Source organism: Ornithorhynchus anatinus, chromosome 6, assembly GCF_004115215.2.
Source record: "Ornithorhynchus anatinus isolate Pmale09 chromosome 6, mOrnAna1.pri.v4, whole genome shotgun sequence".
Classification (NCBI taxonomy): domain Eukaryota; kingdom Metazoa; phylum Chordata; class Mammalia; order Monotremata; family Ornithorhynchidae; genus Ornithorhynchus; species Ornithorhynchus anatinus.
Genome location: NC_041733.1, coordinates 34,034,949 through 34,049,748, shown reverse-complemented (window position 1 = coordinate 34,049,748; position 14,800 = coordinate 34,034,949). Strand labels below are relative to the sequence as shown.

Below are 14,800 nucleotides of genomic sequence, written 5' to 3'. Positions count from 1 at the left end.
ACAAAATAGTGCTACTAATGTTATAGTAATTCCAGCACAAGTATGGCGCTGCAGATATCAGTGGTATGGCAACCCCATTTGACCAGGAACGGTATCCTCAGGGGTCACAAAAAATAGTCTATCAGTTTGAATCTTTAATAAGAACTTGTTATTTTGATAATGATTTCTGGGATTGAAATGTCCGGTGTGAAAACATCATCTGTATTTTTAAAAAAAGTTTTCATAGAATCATGATATCATGGGGCTGGAAGGGGAAATTGATGAGGGAATACCACCTTCTTCCGCTCTCAGGATCGCACCTGGAGAGTTTCCAGTACTCTACCAGTCTCGGCTATGAGGGAGAGTCAAAAAGAGGCCTACTCATTCCATTCCTAGCTTGGGCAGTGGCTAGCGAGTGGAAGACAATCTGCTACAAGTCAAAACTCTCCTGTGCTGGGCAGCAGTGGCATGGGAGAGAGTCGAGGGCAGAGACTTCAGTTGATTGCGTGGTAGGAGACAATGGTAAACCACTTCCATATTTTTGCCAAGAAAATACTATGGGTACACTACCAGAAGGATTGCAGATAGAGGTGGGGTGTTCTGGGAGAGATGTGTCCATGGAGTCGCGATGGGTTGGAAATGACTCGACTGCATTAGATGAACCACTCTCTTGCCACTGAGCTAGATGAATCATTCAAAAGTATTTATCTTTATTGATTTCTTACTATATGCAGAGCACTGTGATAACTGCTCGGGAGATTACAAAGCAACAGAACTTTCAAAAATCATCTTGGGTAAGGGAAGTGTTATATTCTTGGGAAAGGCCAGTACAGCTTCCTTTCCCAACCATTCCAGAGTTTGCCATTCCTCCTTTGTGAATTTCTAACCTCAATCCTTCATCATTTAAGTGCACTCTTCTCCTTTAAGAGAGGGCACATACATCTGAAATTGAGCCTTCTCCTTTGCGGGCTAGTGAATGAACACAAGACCAGCACCTGAAATGTTCATATTTCTTTTTGGCTTGACTCAGTAGTACTGATGCAATTCTTTAATCTGTAGTATATCTACCAAAATACTGACAATTCATCTCTTGGTGAGCAGCGTGACCTTAGTGGAAAGAACATGGGCTTGGGATTTAGAGGATTTGGGTTCTAATCCTGACTCTGCCACTTGCCTGCTGTGTGACTTTGGATGTCACTTGGCTTTTCTGTGCTTTAGTTTCCTCATCTGTAGAATGGAGACTAAACACCTATGCTCCCACCGCTTAGACTGCCAACCCCATTTGGGACAGGGACTGTGTCCAACTTAATCATCTTGTATCTACTCCAGTGCTTGGCACATAGTAAGCACTTACCAATAAACTCTTATTATTATTATTACCACCTGAAGAGGAGAGAGCTGCACTTGCCGAGAAACTTGACTTTCCAAGTGTGTGTCTGTCTTTTTCTTTTTCAATTTAGATTTCCATGGGAACTTTCCCTGTGGGTGGTAGCGTTTGTGGCATAGTGGATAAAGCATGGGCCTGGGAGTCAGAAGGACCTGGGTTCTAATCCCAGCTCCACCACTTGTCTGTTGGGTGAACTTGGGCAAGTCACTTCACTTTTCTGTGCCTCAGGTACTTCATTTATCAGATAGGGATTAAGAGTGAGAGCCCCATGTGGAACAGGGACTCCGTCCAACCCCCCCTTACCTTGTTTCTTCCCCAGGGCTTAGTACAGTGTCTGGCACAAAGTGCTTAACGAATACCATAAAAAATAAGACTGTTAAATTTAGAATACAACCATCGCAGTTTAGAGCCCTTTCGCCCTTCCAAATCTGCAAGAACACTGAAATTCCCTTTTGACAAAGGGAAAGAGCCATATCTCAGCTGCATGCATGTTCTAAAGAGCATTTCCTTGATTACTTCGCACATCAGTCCGGGGTCCCCTTCCCAGATCACCCCTCCAGTTCTGGCACACCTGCTCTTATAATATTCATTAATCATGGGTTCCATGATTAATAGCAATTATTGACAATTAATGACAATTAATAACTGGAGGACTCATTTTGAAAATAGACTCTACGGTGTTGAATGTCTCAATCAGTGGTATTTTTTGAATATTTACCATGTGCAGAACACTGTACTAAATGCTTGGCAGATTACAGTATAACAGATACGGTCCCTGCCATTCCCCTTCAGTTGAACTGCTGTGCTTAAGCTTAGACTCACTCAAGTTCAACTAGCAAAATGGATTCGTCGGCTGATATTTTGGGAATACTTCGGATCTAATGTTGATTTTAAATTGTGGGTTGGGAAAGGTATCTTTCTGCGTAACGGTCCTCTTTACGATGATTTACAGCTCTGTATGCAGCTTCTTTGGGTCGGAAGCCAAACCTTTAGTTGTTGGATCAAGCCCATGATAAAATTTGAACAGAAAGAGAGGAAATAAGAATGAGTAGGGAGAGAGAGAGAGAGAAAATGAATGCGACTCAGGGTGACCACAGAGGGTGTGATGTTTTGGGTAGGGAATGTGCTTGCCTCTTGTTCCTGTACTTCCCTATCCAGCATGCACCTAAACACTGCCGCTGCTTATGTGTGGCACCCAGCACCCATGGAGGAGTAGAGCGCATCCCTTCTCTGCTAGTGTGGCTGGTCGGCCTGCCTCGGCACTGCTGATACTTGCCGGGAACGGGGAAGGCCTAGAGTGGCTCCAGCTTGTCCTGCCTTCTGCTAAAATGGTAGGGAGCCCTAAATACCCCGGGATGTAGCTGAAACTTCCAAAAAGAGTCCAAGAGATGGAACCATCTTGTTCTCCCCCAGGTCTCTTTTTGGCCCAATGGGGTGGGACAGGCAGCTACTTTCTGCCCAAAAAATCTGTGAGGAGAATTAAGGAGTTCATCCTCTAGAATGTAAGCTCCTTATGGGCAGGGAACTTGTCTGTCAATTCTGGTGTATTGTACTTTCCCAAACACTTAGAACAGTGCTCTGCAACTAAGTGCTCCATATGCACCACTGATTGATTGATAGATTGCCCTCATGGTGCCGCTTCTGCCCACAGTGATTGCCTGTTTTAGAGAGCCACATCGTCTTCATCAGTGGGGTTAACTGAGAGCTTATTGTGTGCCAAGCACTGCACTAAACACTACAGTATACAGTATGACAGAGTTGGTATTCACATTCCCTGCCCACAATGAGCTTACAGTCTAGAAGGGGAGACCTACATTAATATAAATACTTTATAGTACATAATTTGTAGATATATCTTGGTATAGGTTCCTGACCCTCACTGTAGGGAGTTAACTCTTTCTTTTTTCTGACTGAATGAGAAAAGAATATATGTTTCCCTTTTAAATATATTCAGACAGTGATTTCAAAGTGACATTTCTAATGTTTTAAGTCAATGTATATTCCTCATGTGTATAAGTCACAATCATAATTCAGGAATATATGTTTTAAAATGGTGAATTATTACCAATGGGGATATTACCGTGCATTGGCACCAGAGGCAATGAAGTAAAATATTTCATATTCAGGACCATTAGGTGTCAAATAGACTAATGAAAATGCAAATTAAGCCTGTTAGCCTAACTTCAAGTTCAAAATGTGCACGTTATGCTTTATATTATTTTTTAAAATAAGTTGAATGTATCCAAATGACAGGCTTTTTTCATGCAAATCAACTTTATATTCATATATAATTGGAAATATTTCAGAGCATCTGGCTTGCAATTATAAGATATATGAAAAGGAAATTGTTCCCTTGAGCAATTGCCTTTAGACAACAAAAAAGATAAAAAAATTAATATATAATGAACTTTTAGATTTCATTCATTATTTGAAATCTATGCTAATGTGTGAAATGTGAAAATCACATTTTCCTGACTGCTGCTTAACCTTACATTCTAAGAACACAAATAATTTTATTAAATGGCCAACTTCGAGTGTTATAAATTGGCTAACTTTGTATTCTTAAGAAAATTCTCTGTTCGGTTTAAATCAATATTACACTATGGCTCAACAAGAGTAATCAAAGGGAGTCAAGTTAAAGAATAGTTCAAAAGCCAATAGGAGCACTTTACACTGAGATTTGTAAAGGTACAAACATTTTAGCTTTTCAGACATTTGTAGATAAAAATCCTTGCATTTTTGTGCATCGAAAAGAAAAAAATCCATAGGTTTCATTGAGTAGTTAAACAAAAGTATTTAAAATTATGGGGAAATTCTAGATCCTTTTTCTTTGATTCTGTCATTGGGCAGGGATTGTCTCTATTTGTTACTGAATTGTACATTCCAAGCGCTTAGTACAGTGCTGTGCACATAGTAAGCGCTCAATAAATATGAATGAATGAATGAATGAAATGACTTCTTTTCAGTTACTACTACATGTGTCAAGAAAACTCCTCATCAGTACTAAGGGATCTGATAGCTGAGAGAAAACTATGGCAATGGAATGAAAAAAAACCCTCTTTCAATTGAATTCAAGTTTAGCCATCTGCTTTAAGACATTAAACCAATGAGATGAAACATATAATCTCAATACCTCATTTACCTAATGAGTAAGATCATTTTTTGTCATCCAGAGTAGCCCTTTAAGCTAAACTATTGTTTCAAGCATCAAAGTTCAGATCTTAAAGTATTTGAGTATGGTTGGAGTACAAATCAAACACGATTTCAGACCTAATGAAAAGGAAATGAGAAGTAAAGACATATTCAACTAATTAACTTATGAAAGGCAGATAGAATATAGATATAGATATTTGGGGTGGAAGCATTATAACAGGTGGAACTTTAAAAATTTTGTTGTGAGATTTAAATAATGTAGATAAAATGACTATCCCATAAGGTAAACAAATGATTAGGTGTAATACAGTTTTAGAACAACTTAAAGCTCACTCTTTTCCTCTAAAGAACTAAAAATACTCTTCTGATTACAAAAGCAAAACACTGTCTTTTGCTTGTGGTCTGAGCCTGTGTAGTTCATAATACCATCAAGGTAAATCCTGAATTCCTCTTTCTCCTTCATGTGTTAGATCAGCCCACTATCTTTTCCGGTGCCATTCCTAACATAAATTAAAGTTGAAAGGGAACCATTCACACATTTTGGTGACAAAATGGAAAAAGCTTTCCTCAGCACCATTTTGCGTGTCAATATTTCCCCCGGATTTGCGAGTGGAGCACATTCTACAGTTTTCAGCATGTGTATTGGTGTCAGGTGAAGGACACCATTTGCTCTTTTGGTCAGCCCTGAGTTTGAGAAGGCAAGCCCATTTCATAGGCCTTCATATTATGCAGTAGCAGGAGGGGATGAGAGCACAGACTCCCAAGAGCGAGGCTGCTCAGAAGACTTCTGTCTCTGAAATAATCACTGAATCATTGTTTATCAGATAAGTACTTAGGACTGAACGCTTTCTCATTAATATTATTATGATATTTGTTAAGTGCTTTGTGTTGAGCAGTTAATCAGTCATATTTAGTGAGCACTTACTGTGTGCAGACCCTTTGTACCCTGTGCTTTGGAGAGTACAGTATAACAGAGCTGGTAGACATGTTCCCCAACACTAAGTAGCTTACAGTCTAGCCTACAGTCTACACTATTCAAAGGGCTGGGGTAGATACAAGTTAATCAGATTGGGCACATTTCTTGTCCCACATGGTGCTTGCAGTATAAATTGAGATTAATGAATGATTCTGCAGAAAAAGCATGAAGGAATTTCCCTGTGTTTGTTTTGTTGTAACAAAGTTCATAATTTGTCACACCCTAAAAAATTGCAATCAACCAGAATGAGATCTTACTGACAAGATCTCCACTGGACTTATCCTAGAATTCTTTTTATAAAAGTTTGAATTGCATCTAAGAAATGTTGTACTTTGTTTACACAGATGGCCAAAGATTTTATGGGCTGAAAATGTGAAACATCATAAAACAGAGTCAAAAAATAAGGCCTTCTTCACTCAGTACAAATTGCTGTTTTAAAATTATACTCCAGAGAGACAGAGTGTCCCAAATAGAAAGAAGTATATCTTATTTAAGAGAGTTGTGGATCTAAGGAAAAGACAGTGGCTGGATAAGAAGATATATAAATTACACTTGCTTGAAGGCAGGCCTACTTTGTGGTTTGCTCTCTATGTACACAATATGCCATTTGAGCTACTGGATATATTGTAAAAGACTTTGCCTAGGGAAGTGCTTAAATAAAGGCAGACAGATCTTTAGTTTCTTGAGTCATTCATCATCCCTCAGATCTTGGGTAACTAATCCCCATGTTTCTTTAGTTTTATTCAGTGACATTCACGGCTTGATAATGCCACAGCTCCATCGCAGAGTTTCAGATAGAACTGTGATTTGGCCTTCAGGTAATCCAGTATGGAACTGTCTCCATATTTTTCCCCTTCTTTCCCCCAAAGGGTTTTCAGATTTGTGGGATTGGGTTCAGTGACGTTTTGGGGGGGCTGTTTGAAGCATCTCAGAGACTCACCATGGAGACCTCAGAATAGCTTTTGAGTTGATTGCAGTGCCACTCATTAACAAATATACTAGTAGTAGTAATAATTCAACCTCCTTACAGACATCTTCCCAGCATTGGCTCCTCCACTCACCTGTTCCTTTTATATCCTAAGGCTGAGCTAAGGTGAGTACCAAAGGGGTACATAGGCGACACAAAGGAGGGGACAGAAAAGGAAGGGATTAGTCAGAGAAGACTTCTTGGAGGAGAGGGGATTTTTGAAGAGTTTCAGATGTAGAGAGTGGTGGTCTGTCGACTATGAAGAGAAAGGCTGTGCCAGACCAGAGGGAAGTTTTGGGCAAAGCGTTGACAATAAGATAGGGGAGATCAAAGGACAGTCAGTATGTTGGAGTTGGAGAAGCTAAGGTGGATTGGGTTGAAGTAGGAGATCAGTGAGGTCAGGTAGGAATGAGAGAGCTGATTGAGTGCCTTAAAATCGAGGGTAAGGAGTTTCTGTTCTTGGAGGTGGACGGGTAACCCCTGAAGGATTTTGAGGAGAGGGAAGATATGGTCTGCATGGTTTTTCAGAAAAATGATCTGGTCAGCAAGCGTGAAGAATGGACTTGAGTGGGGAATGACAGGAGACAGGGAGGTCAGCAAGGAGTTTATGCAGTAGTCAAGGCAGGATATGATAACAGCTTGGATGAGAATGATAGCCATTAGGATAGATAAGAAAGGGTGGGGATTCTAAAGATTTGAAGGTAGAACCTACAGTATCTAGTGACAGGTTAAATGTGTGGGTTGATTGAGAGAGATGAGTCAAGGATAATAATAATAATGTTGGTATTTGTTAAGCGCTTACTATGTGCAGAGCACTGTTCTAAGCGCTGGGGGAGATACAGGGTAATCTGGTTGTCCCACGTAAGGCTCACAGTTAATCCCCATTTTACAGATGAGGTAACTGAGGCATAGAGAAGCTAAGTGACTTGCCCACAGTCACACAGCTGACAAGTGGCAGAGCTGGGAGTCGAACCCATGACCTCTGACTCCGAAGCCCAGGCTCTTTCCACTGAGCCACGCAAAGTTATGGCCTTGTGAGACAGGTAAGATGGTGTGGTTGGTAGTGATGGGAAAATCACTGGAAGGATAGAGTTTGGGTGGGAAAGATGAGTTCTTTTTGGACATGTTAACTTTGAAGTGTCAATGGGATGTCCAAATAATGATAATACTAATGGTAATAAAAATAACGATTTTGTTATTTAAGTGGTCACTACATGCCCAGCTCTGTACTAATCACTGGGTTAGGTACAAGATAATTTGTGATGTAGAGATGTTCTGCAGTTGGGAGGAAATGCAAGATAGGACAGAGAAGGACAGAGCTCAGGGCTGGAGAGGTAGATTTGAGAATCACTTGTGTAGAGATGATAGGTGAAGTAATAGGAGTGAATGAGTTTTCCAACGGAGTGGGTGTACACTGACAATAGAAGAGGACCCAGAACCGAGCTTTGAGAGACTCCCACAGTTAAGCGGGGAGGCAGAGGAGGAGCCTGCTTAAGAGACTGAGAGGGAGTGGCCAGAGAGATAGGAGGAGAACCAGGAGAGGATAGTGTCAGTGAAGGCAAGGTTGGATAGTGTCCCCAAGAGGAGGTTGTTCACAGTTTTGAAGGCAGTGAAAAGGTTGTTTGGGGGATTAGAATGGAGTAGAGGCCACTGGATTTGAGAAGGTGGTTGTCCTTGGTGACCTTGGTGAAGACTGCTTCCATGGACTGAAGGGAGAAAAAGTCAGATAACAAGTGATCTAGGAAAGCGTTGAAGAGGATCGCCCACTACAATCCAGTCCGCACACTTCACTCCTATAACACCAGTCTACTCACCCTTCCTCGATTTTTGTCTTTCTTGCCATGGATCCCTTACCCACATCCTCCCTCTGGCCTGGAACACCCTCCCCATTCATGCCCAGCAGATCACCATTCCCTCTATCTTCAATCAATGGTATTCATTAATCAGTGGCATTTGAGTGCTTCCTGTACATTGAGCACTGTACTAAGCGCTTGGGAGAGTACAGTATCACAGAGTAGGTAGAAATATTCCCTGTCCAAAATGAGCTTAGAAAGGGGAGAAAAGCTTAAATCCCATCTCCAAGAGGCCTTCCCCATCTAAGCCCTCATTTCCCCTATTCTCTCTCCCTTCTCCATTATCTGTGCGTTTAGATCCATACCCCTAAAGCACTTGATGTTCACTCCAACCCCACAGCTTTACTCTATATATACCTATACTCTCTTATTTCCCCTATCTATGATTTATTTTAATGTCTGCCTCACTATCTAGACTATAAACCCCTTGGAGCAGAGATTATGTCTACCATCTCTGTTTTAGTGTACTTTCCCAAGTGCTTAGTATAGCATCCATTCATTCATTCAATCATATTATTGAGTGCTTACTGAGTGCAGAGTACTGTATTAAGCGCTTGGAAAGTACAGTTCAGCAATCAAGGGAGACAATCCCTGCCCACAACAGGCTTACAGTCTAGAAGGGGCGGAGACAGACAACAAAACAAGTAAACAGGCATCAATAGCATCAACATAAATAGAACACATGCTTAATAAATGCCACTGTGATTGAAGAGACCCTCTACCTGGGGTGGGGTGCAAGATCTGAAGAGAGAATAATGATAAAAGCATTTATCAAGTGCTGACGCTGTGCTAGTCAGTATGCTAAGCACTGGGGTAGGCTCAATAAATAATTTACACATGGATCCTGTCCCCTGAGGAGATCACAATCTAAGTACGGTAGACAGATTCACAGAAGAAAGAAAGGTTCAAAGTTTAGAAATTAACAGCTTGGTTGTCAGTCCACTCCCCCATGAACTCTAGTTCCTGCCACTGAACTTTAATTCATTTTAAGTTGTCTGCATCAAAGCCAGTCTCTTTGGTAAGAGGGGAGAATGTTCAAATTCTCTGAGAGTCTGGCAGGGGAATTGCTGGGGAAGAAAGGAAATAAAATACTACATTAACCAGGAAGCGAAGGGATTGGTTGCTTAAAGTGTCCAGAAGACACTGGGGCTTTGTGGGAGGAATTTGCCATAACTACCAGAAGGACAATTATATACACCTCTGGGGCACAGCACTATGATTTTATATCGGTATTTAATCAGATCCCAGACCTTCTGCTGACTTCTCTGTTCTCTAGGCTTGCCTATCTTGGACCTCAGTTGCATCCTGTGCTCGGGAGAAAACTCATCTGATTTATTTGGATGTTAAAACTGAGGCTGTCTGTTTTTCACTATCTTGTAATATTCTAAGAAATTTTGGGACTTTGATTTCTAATTTCTATTCCTTGAATAGAGTTGCTTTAGCCAGAATAATTATTGCCAGCATCTGGAACCAATTATTTCAGGAAATTGTCTAAGTCTCTTATAAGTAAATCCTAGCGTCCAGATGACTTCCTTGGGTATTTCATTCTAGGGGCCAATGAGATATCCATTAAGAATATGTTGGCTAGTTATTTTCATAAATGCCCTATGCAATATTGATAATGCTTTTATCCTTCAATATATCTATTTAGATGCATAAAATGTATAGGCGTCATGCCAAGCCAAATGATCATTTCCTCAGAGTGACACTTGAGCAATGTACACTCATGATTTAAGCATTTTGTAAATTATGACTTGAGAAGTCACTGAGGGGTTAGTTCTGTCAAAATTGGTGTCTGTGATTCAACTCAGCCATTTGCCCTGCAGTCTCAGCCCTCTCCTGATGAGGAATTTGCTGAATAATCAAATCTAAAAAATATGCTATTGATGAAAAAGTGGGGCCTTTGGGAATTTGCCCACATTGATCAGGTTCCCTAATTCAAGGGATATTGACCACTTGCAGAGGTACAGAACACTGAACTATATAATTGCTCAGCACCCCACCTCAAATCGGGTGCCATATTTAATAAATTTTGATAGTACATTTAGAGTGTACATGATACTGGCAAAAAGTGGAAATTTAGCAACAGTTGACTCAAAGCAGAGGAAATTGTCCTCTGTAGTGTTTTGTGGGGAGACAGATCACAATCCCCTCCCTTTTCCCCCCTAGTTTTTAATAATTGTGATATTTAAGTGCTTACTATATTCTAGTCACTGTATTAAGTGCTGGGTAGGTTATAAGAAAATTGGGATGGACACAGTCCCTGTTCCATGTAGGGCTCACACTCTCAATCCCCATTTTACAGATAAGGTAACTGAGGCACAGAGAAGTGAAGTGACCACTGAAGAACCAGCATTAGAACCCACGACCTTCTTACTCCCGGGCCCAAGCTCGCTCCACTATACCATGCCACTTCCCAATATATTTGTCCCCGTCTCCCATTGCCTGCTGTCCTAATTATAGGTCTCTTCACAATTCCTAGTGTCCTACATATACTTCACATGCTCTCAATGCCCAGTGTTCTATATAAATAGGTCAACTTCTACGAGGGATCTGTAGAGAATCAGGTTAACCTGTCCAAAAATACACCATGTTCACTGGTGTATTGTTTTAAAAAAAATCTGCTGTGCTTTGTTAGTATTGAAACAGCCACTTCTAATAGGCTAATTTTGAGAAAACTATTTCAGGTATTAAAGCAATCTCATTGATACATAAAAATGGTTCAGCAGGTTCTTTCTGAAAAGGAAAATGGAAACTTTTCTGTGAGTTTATCTGAATTAAGATGGTGTAAAGGAGAACCATTTCAGGAGACAGTTGGGTCTTCTATCATTATAGTCTTGAAGAATGGCGAATTGAGGAACACTCCCATTATACTGCTTAACTTTTTACCAACGTCGTATGCTTAAGCTTAACTATTTTTTTAAATAGTATTTTTTAAGCACCGACTAATGTGTCAAGCTCCGCCCTAAGTCCTGGAATAGATACAAGTTTATAAGACCGGCTACAGTCCCTGTGACTTCTGGATCTCACAGTCTAAGCAGAAGGGACAACATCTATTGAATCCCCATTTTGCAGCTGAAGAAACTAAGGCATCGAGAAGTTGAGTGACTTGCCCAAAATCACTCATCAAGCAAGTCGTGGAGCCAGGATTAGAATTTAAGTCCTCTGGCTCCCAGACCTGCACTTTATCTACTAGGCCATGCTGCTTTCTGGTTAATTTGTACCTATCTCAGCACTTAGACCAATGCTTGTCAGATAGTATGCACTTAACAAGTATCATAATTATTACTATTAGGCCACTGTGATCTATATTACATCCTATCCAAGAAAATCAATCAGTGATATTTATTGAGCACTAACTGTGTGCAGAGCACTGTCCCAAGTGTTTGGGAGAGTACAACAGAGTTAATAGATACATTCCCTGCCCATAATAAACCCAGAGCCTAGAGGAGGGGACAGATGTAAATAAATGATTTATAATATAATTTATATATTTGTGCATAAGTGCTGTGGGATTGAGGGTAATACCAAATACCCATATTTCAAAGATGAAAGTGCATGGAAGACACATAAGGGAGAGGGAACTGGGGGAAAGAAGGGTTAATTGGGGAAGAACAAAAGATCAAAGAGACTTTTTTCAAAGTCTATTCATGTTGTAAGGGACTACTTTACCACTTTCTTTGAAAGGGGGTCCCACAGATCTTGTGGTCTATGACCTGGAAAAGGCTCCATAATATCTATTCTGGCACAGGTGGGCTGTGAAGAGTTATTCAGGATCGCCTCTCTCCTAGTCCCACTATTGGAGCAGAAGTCTCGCTCAATTTATCTCCTCTAATATCAGAATAGGAAGCCAAAGGCAAACGGAGTGAAGAACCTGATTCTTTTGATGACTCTCTGGAGTCTCACAACCTTCAGACCTCTATCTTAATAAAGGAAAGTCTCCTGAAGGAGACATGATTTGAAAAGGGTTTTCAAGATGGGGAAAGGTGTGGTCTAGGAAGTGGGAGAATTTCAGAAAGATGGAAAGAGCCAGGGTTCTTTCTGTTTTCTACAGGCCTTTGCAGAAGGTTAATGTTGCCTGTGGATTTTTTTTTTCCCATTTAGGGGAAATGGCAGTCATACCACTCTCTACAGTACATAATGACATTGTTCACTTCTTGGTCCAGGTCATCCAATAGGGAGATTGCCTGAATTATCACCATATCCACTTTGTCAAGGCTAAATTTCGGCCAGCTTGTGTGCCAGGGCCGATACACATGGTCGCCATTCCACAGGACAGCAGACCAGTGATCACACCTTCCATCTGAGAGCAGATTCCCTCTCAGAGCAGCAAACTGGTGGAAAACTTCTTAGCCCGGGAATTGGGGGGACCCAACTTCACTGATTGCCTACTGTGTGACTTTAGCCATGTCACTTCTCTGGGCCTCAATTTCCTCCTCTGTAAAATGGGGATTCAATACTTGCCCTTCTCCCCTAGACCGAGTCCAAAGAGGGACAGGGATTGTGTCTGACCTGATTAACCTGTTTCTGCCTCAGTGCTTAGAACAGTGCTTGACACATAGTAAGGACTCAACAGATGTCATAACAATAATAATAATGGTGATCATCGTGTTGGAGACCATTAGACTGTAGATGCAGCTCAGGTTCAATTTTAGTTTTTCTTTTTGATGCCTCTTAATTTGACATCAGCTACTGCTAGTTGCTGGTATGGTTTTTTGGCTACTATCTTTCTCAGAATTTAATTCAGGATCTTATTAAGTTTGTCCTCCCAAAGAGCGGGGGATTGCAGGCACTAGGAAGGGTGAGAGCAAGAAGGCAGCAACAAGAATGACAAGAACAAGGCCCAGTTCAGTAATTCGGATTGAGAAGAACACAGATTGTGAGCTGGCGTTTGGTGGGAAAAGAGAGTGAATACATAGTGGAGAGAACTGGTTGAGAACTTTGAAATAAATCAATCAATGGCATTTACTGAGCACTTCTTGGGTGCAGAGCACTGGACTAAGCATTTGGGAGAGTACAATACAGCAGAACTGGTAGACCCACATTCCCTGCCCACAACTTGAAAACCACTGATCAGAAGTTTCTCCTTGATGCAAAAGAGGAATGGGCAACCACTGAAAGCTTTTGCAGAGTGGGGAGGTCTTGATAGCTGAAAACACAAAATTCTGGACTTAAGCAGGGGCCATTTCACAACAATTTTTATTTCATTTAGTATCCCTTGTAGAAAAAGCTATTAGGTTTTGTTGAAAAGATAAAGGCTCAAAAAGATGGACGTGGCACTTGGCTTTCCAACTGACTTCTTTTGAAGTGCCCTTTGAAAGTTTTCAGAGGTAGAAACTGTTGAATTTAGATAAGATGTGCAGTGAATCTACGAGCTTTTTTTTTTTTTTTGATAAACAGAGGAGGAGGTGTTTTCAAGTTGTGCTCAGGAAACCAAAGATACTTGGTAAAACCGCTTATTTTATATGTCAGTGATAGGATTTGCAACTCCAGAAAAACACAGAACTTTGATCCTCTGTAACCACTGAAGCTAGTAATTAGTGAAAAACTACTAGGTATATCTGGAATTCAATTGATTCCATAACATTGCACCTGGACTTTATAAACAACTCCAACGGAGTTAATTATGCATTATACGCTGTTTTCAGCAGACACCGAGTTTAAGATTTCTACAACGAAAAGTGTAAGACCTCTGTGATAAGAATTAATCTGAACCCTGAAGATTTAAGGCTTAATTATAATTCTGATCCAAGGCAGCAGACTGTGTGAACTGCTGTTGCTAAACTGTACTGTGTAAACATTGCATACTGATGGAATTTGCTTGTCAACTCAACTGGCATTTCAGTGCTGAAAGCTTGTCTTTCTGTCAGCCAAGTGCACCATGGGAAAAGATGACTATCTCCAGGGAGTGTGATCTGTGTGTTTAAAAAAGAAAGAAAAGCTCAATAGACACTTTGGGACACTTTCCTGTTGTGCTAATGGTTAAACAAATGATCTTTCATCCTTTTTTAATTCTTCTCTGTAGGTGGCAAGAATTTTTCTTAACTTTGAAATGAAAACCGTTTCTATTGCATTAGAGTGATGATAAACAAAAGTTCTTGAGTTAAATACAGCATGCATGGGTAAGAAGTGTGGAGAAAATCTAAGGGATTGAAGACTTTGAAAGGTTTATTAATAATAATAATAATAATGATGGTATTTGTTAAGCACTTATGTGCAAAGCACTGTTCTAATCGCTGAGGGGATACAAGGTGATCAGGTTGTCCCATGTGGAGCTCACAGTCTTAATCCCCATTTACAGATGAGGGAACTGAGGCACAGAAAAGTTAAGTGACATCCCCAAAGTCCCACAGCTGACAAGCGGCAGAGCTGGGATTAGAACCCATGACCTCTGACTCCCAAGCCTGTGCTCTTTTTTGATTATCCTCGATTCATCAATCAGTTGATGGTATTTATTAAATTTTTGCTCAGTGTGTGGTGTGTGT

The 14,800-nt window shown here is 40.7% G+C and overlaps 1 non-coding gene across 1 annotated transcript; it reads left to right on the top strand.

The window, feature by feature from the left end:
• Window positions 1-281: 281 nt before the first annotated feature.
• On the top strand, window positions 282-417 carry LOC114812993. The gene has a single exon (XR_003760606.1). It is a non-coding gene; the product is annotated as a small nucleolar RNA SNORA7 (small nucleolar RNA).
• Window positions 418-14,800: the final 14,383 nt, after the last annotated feature.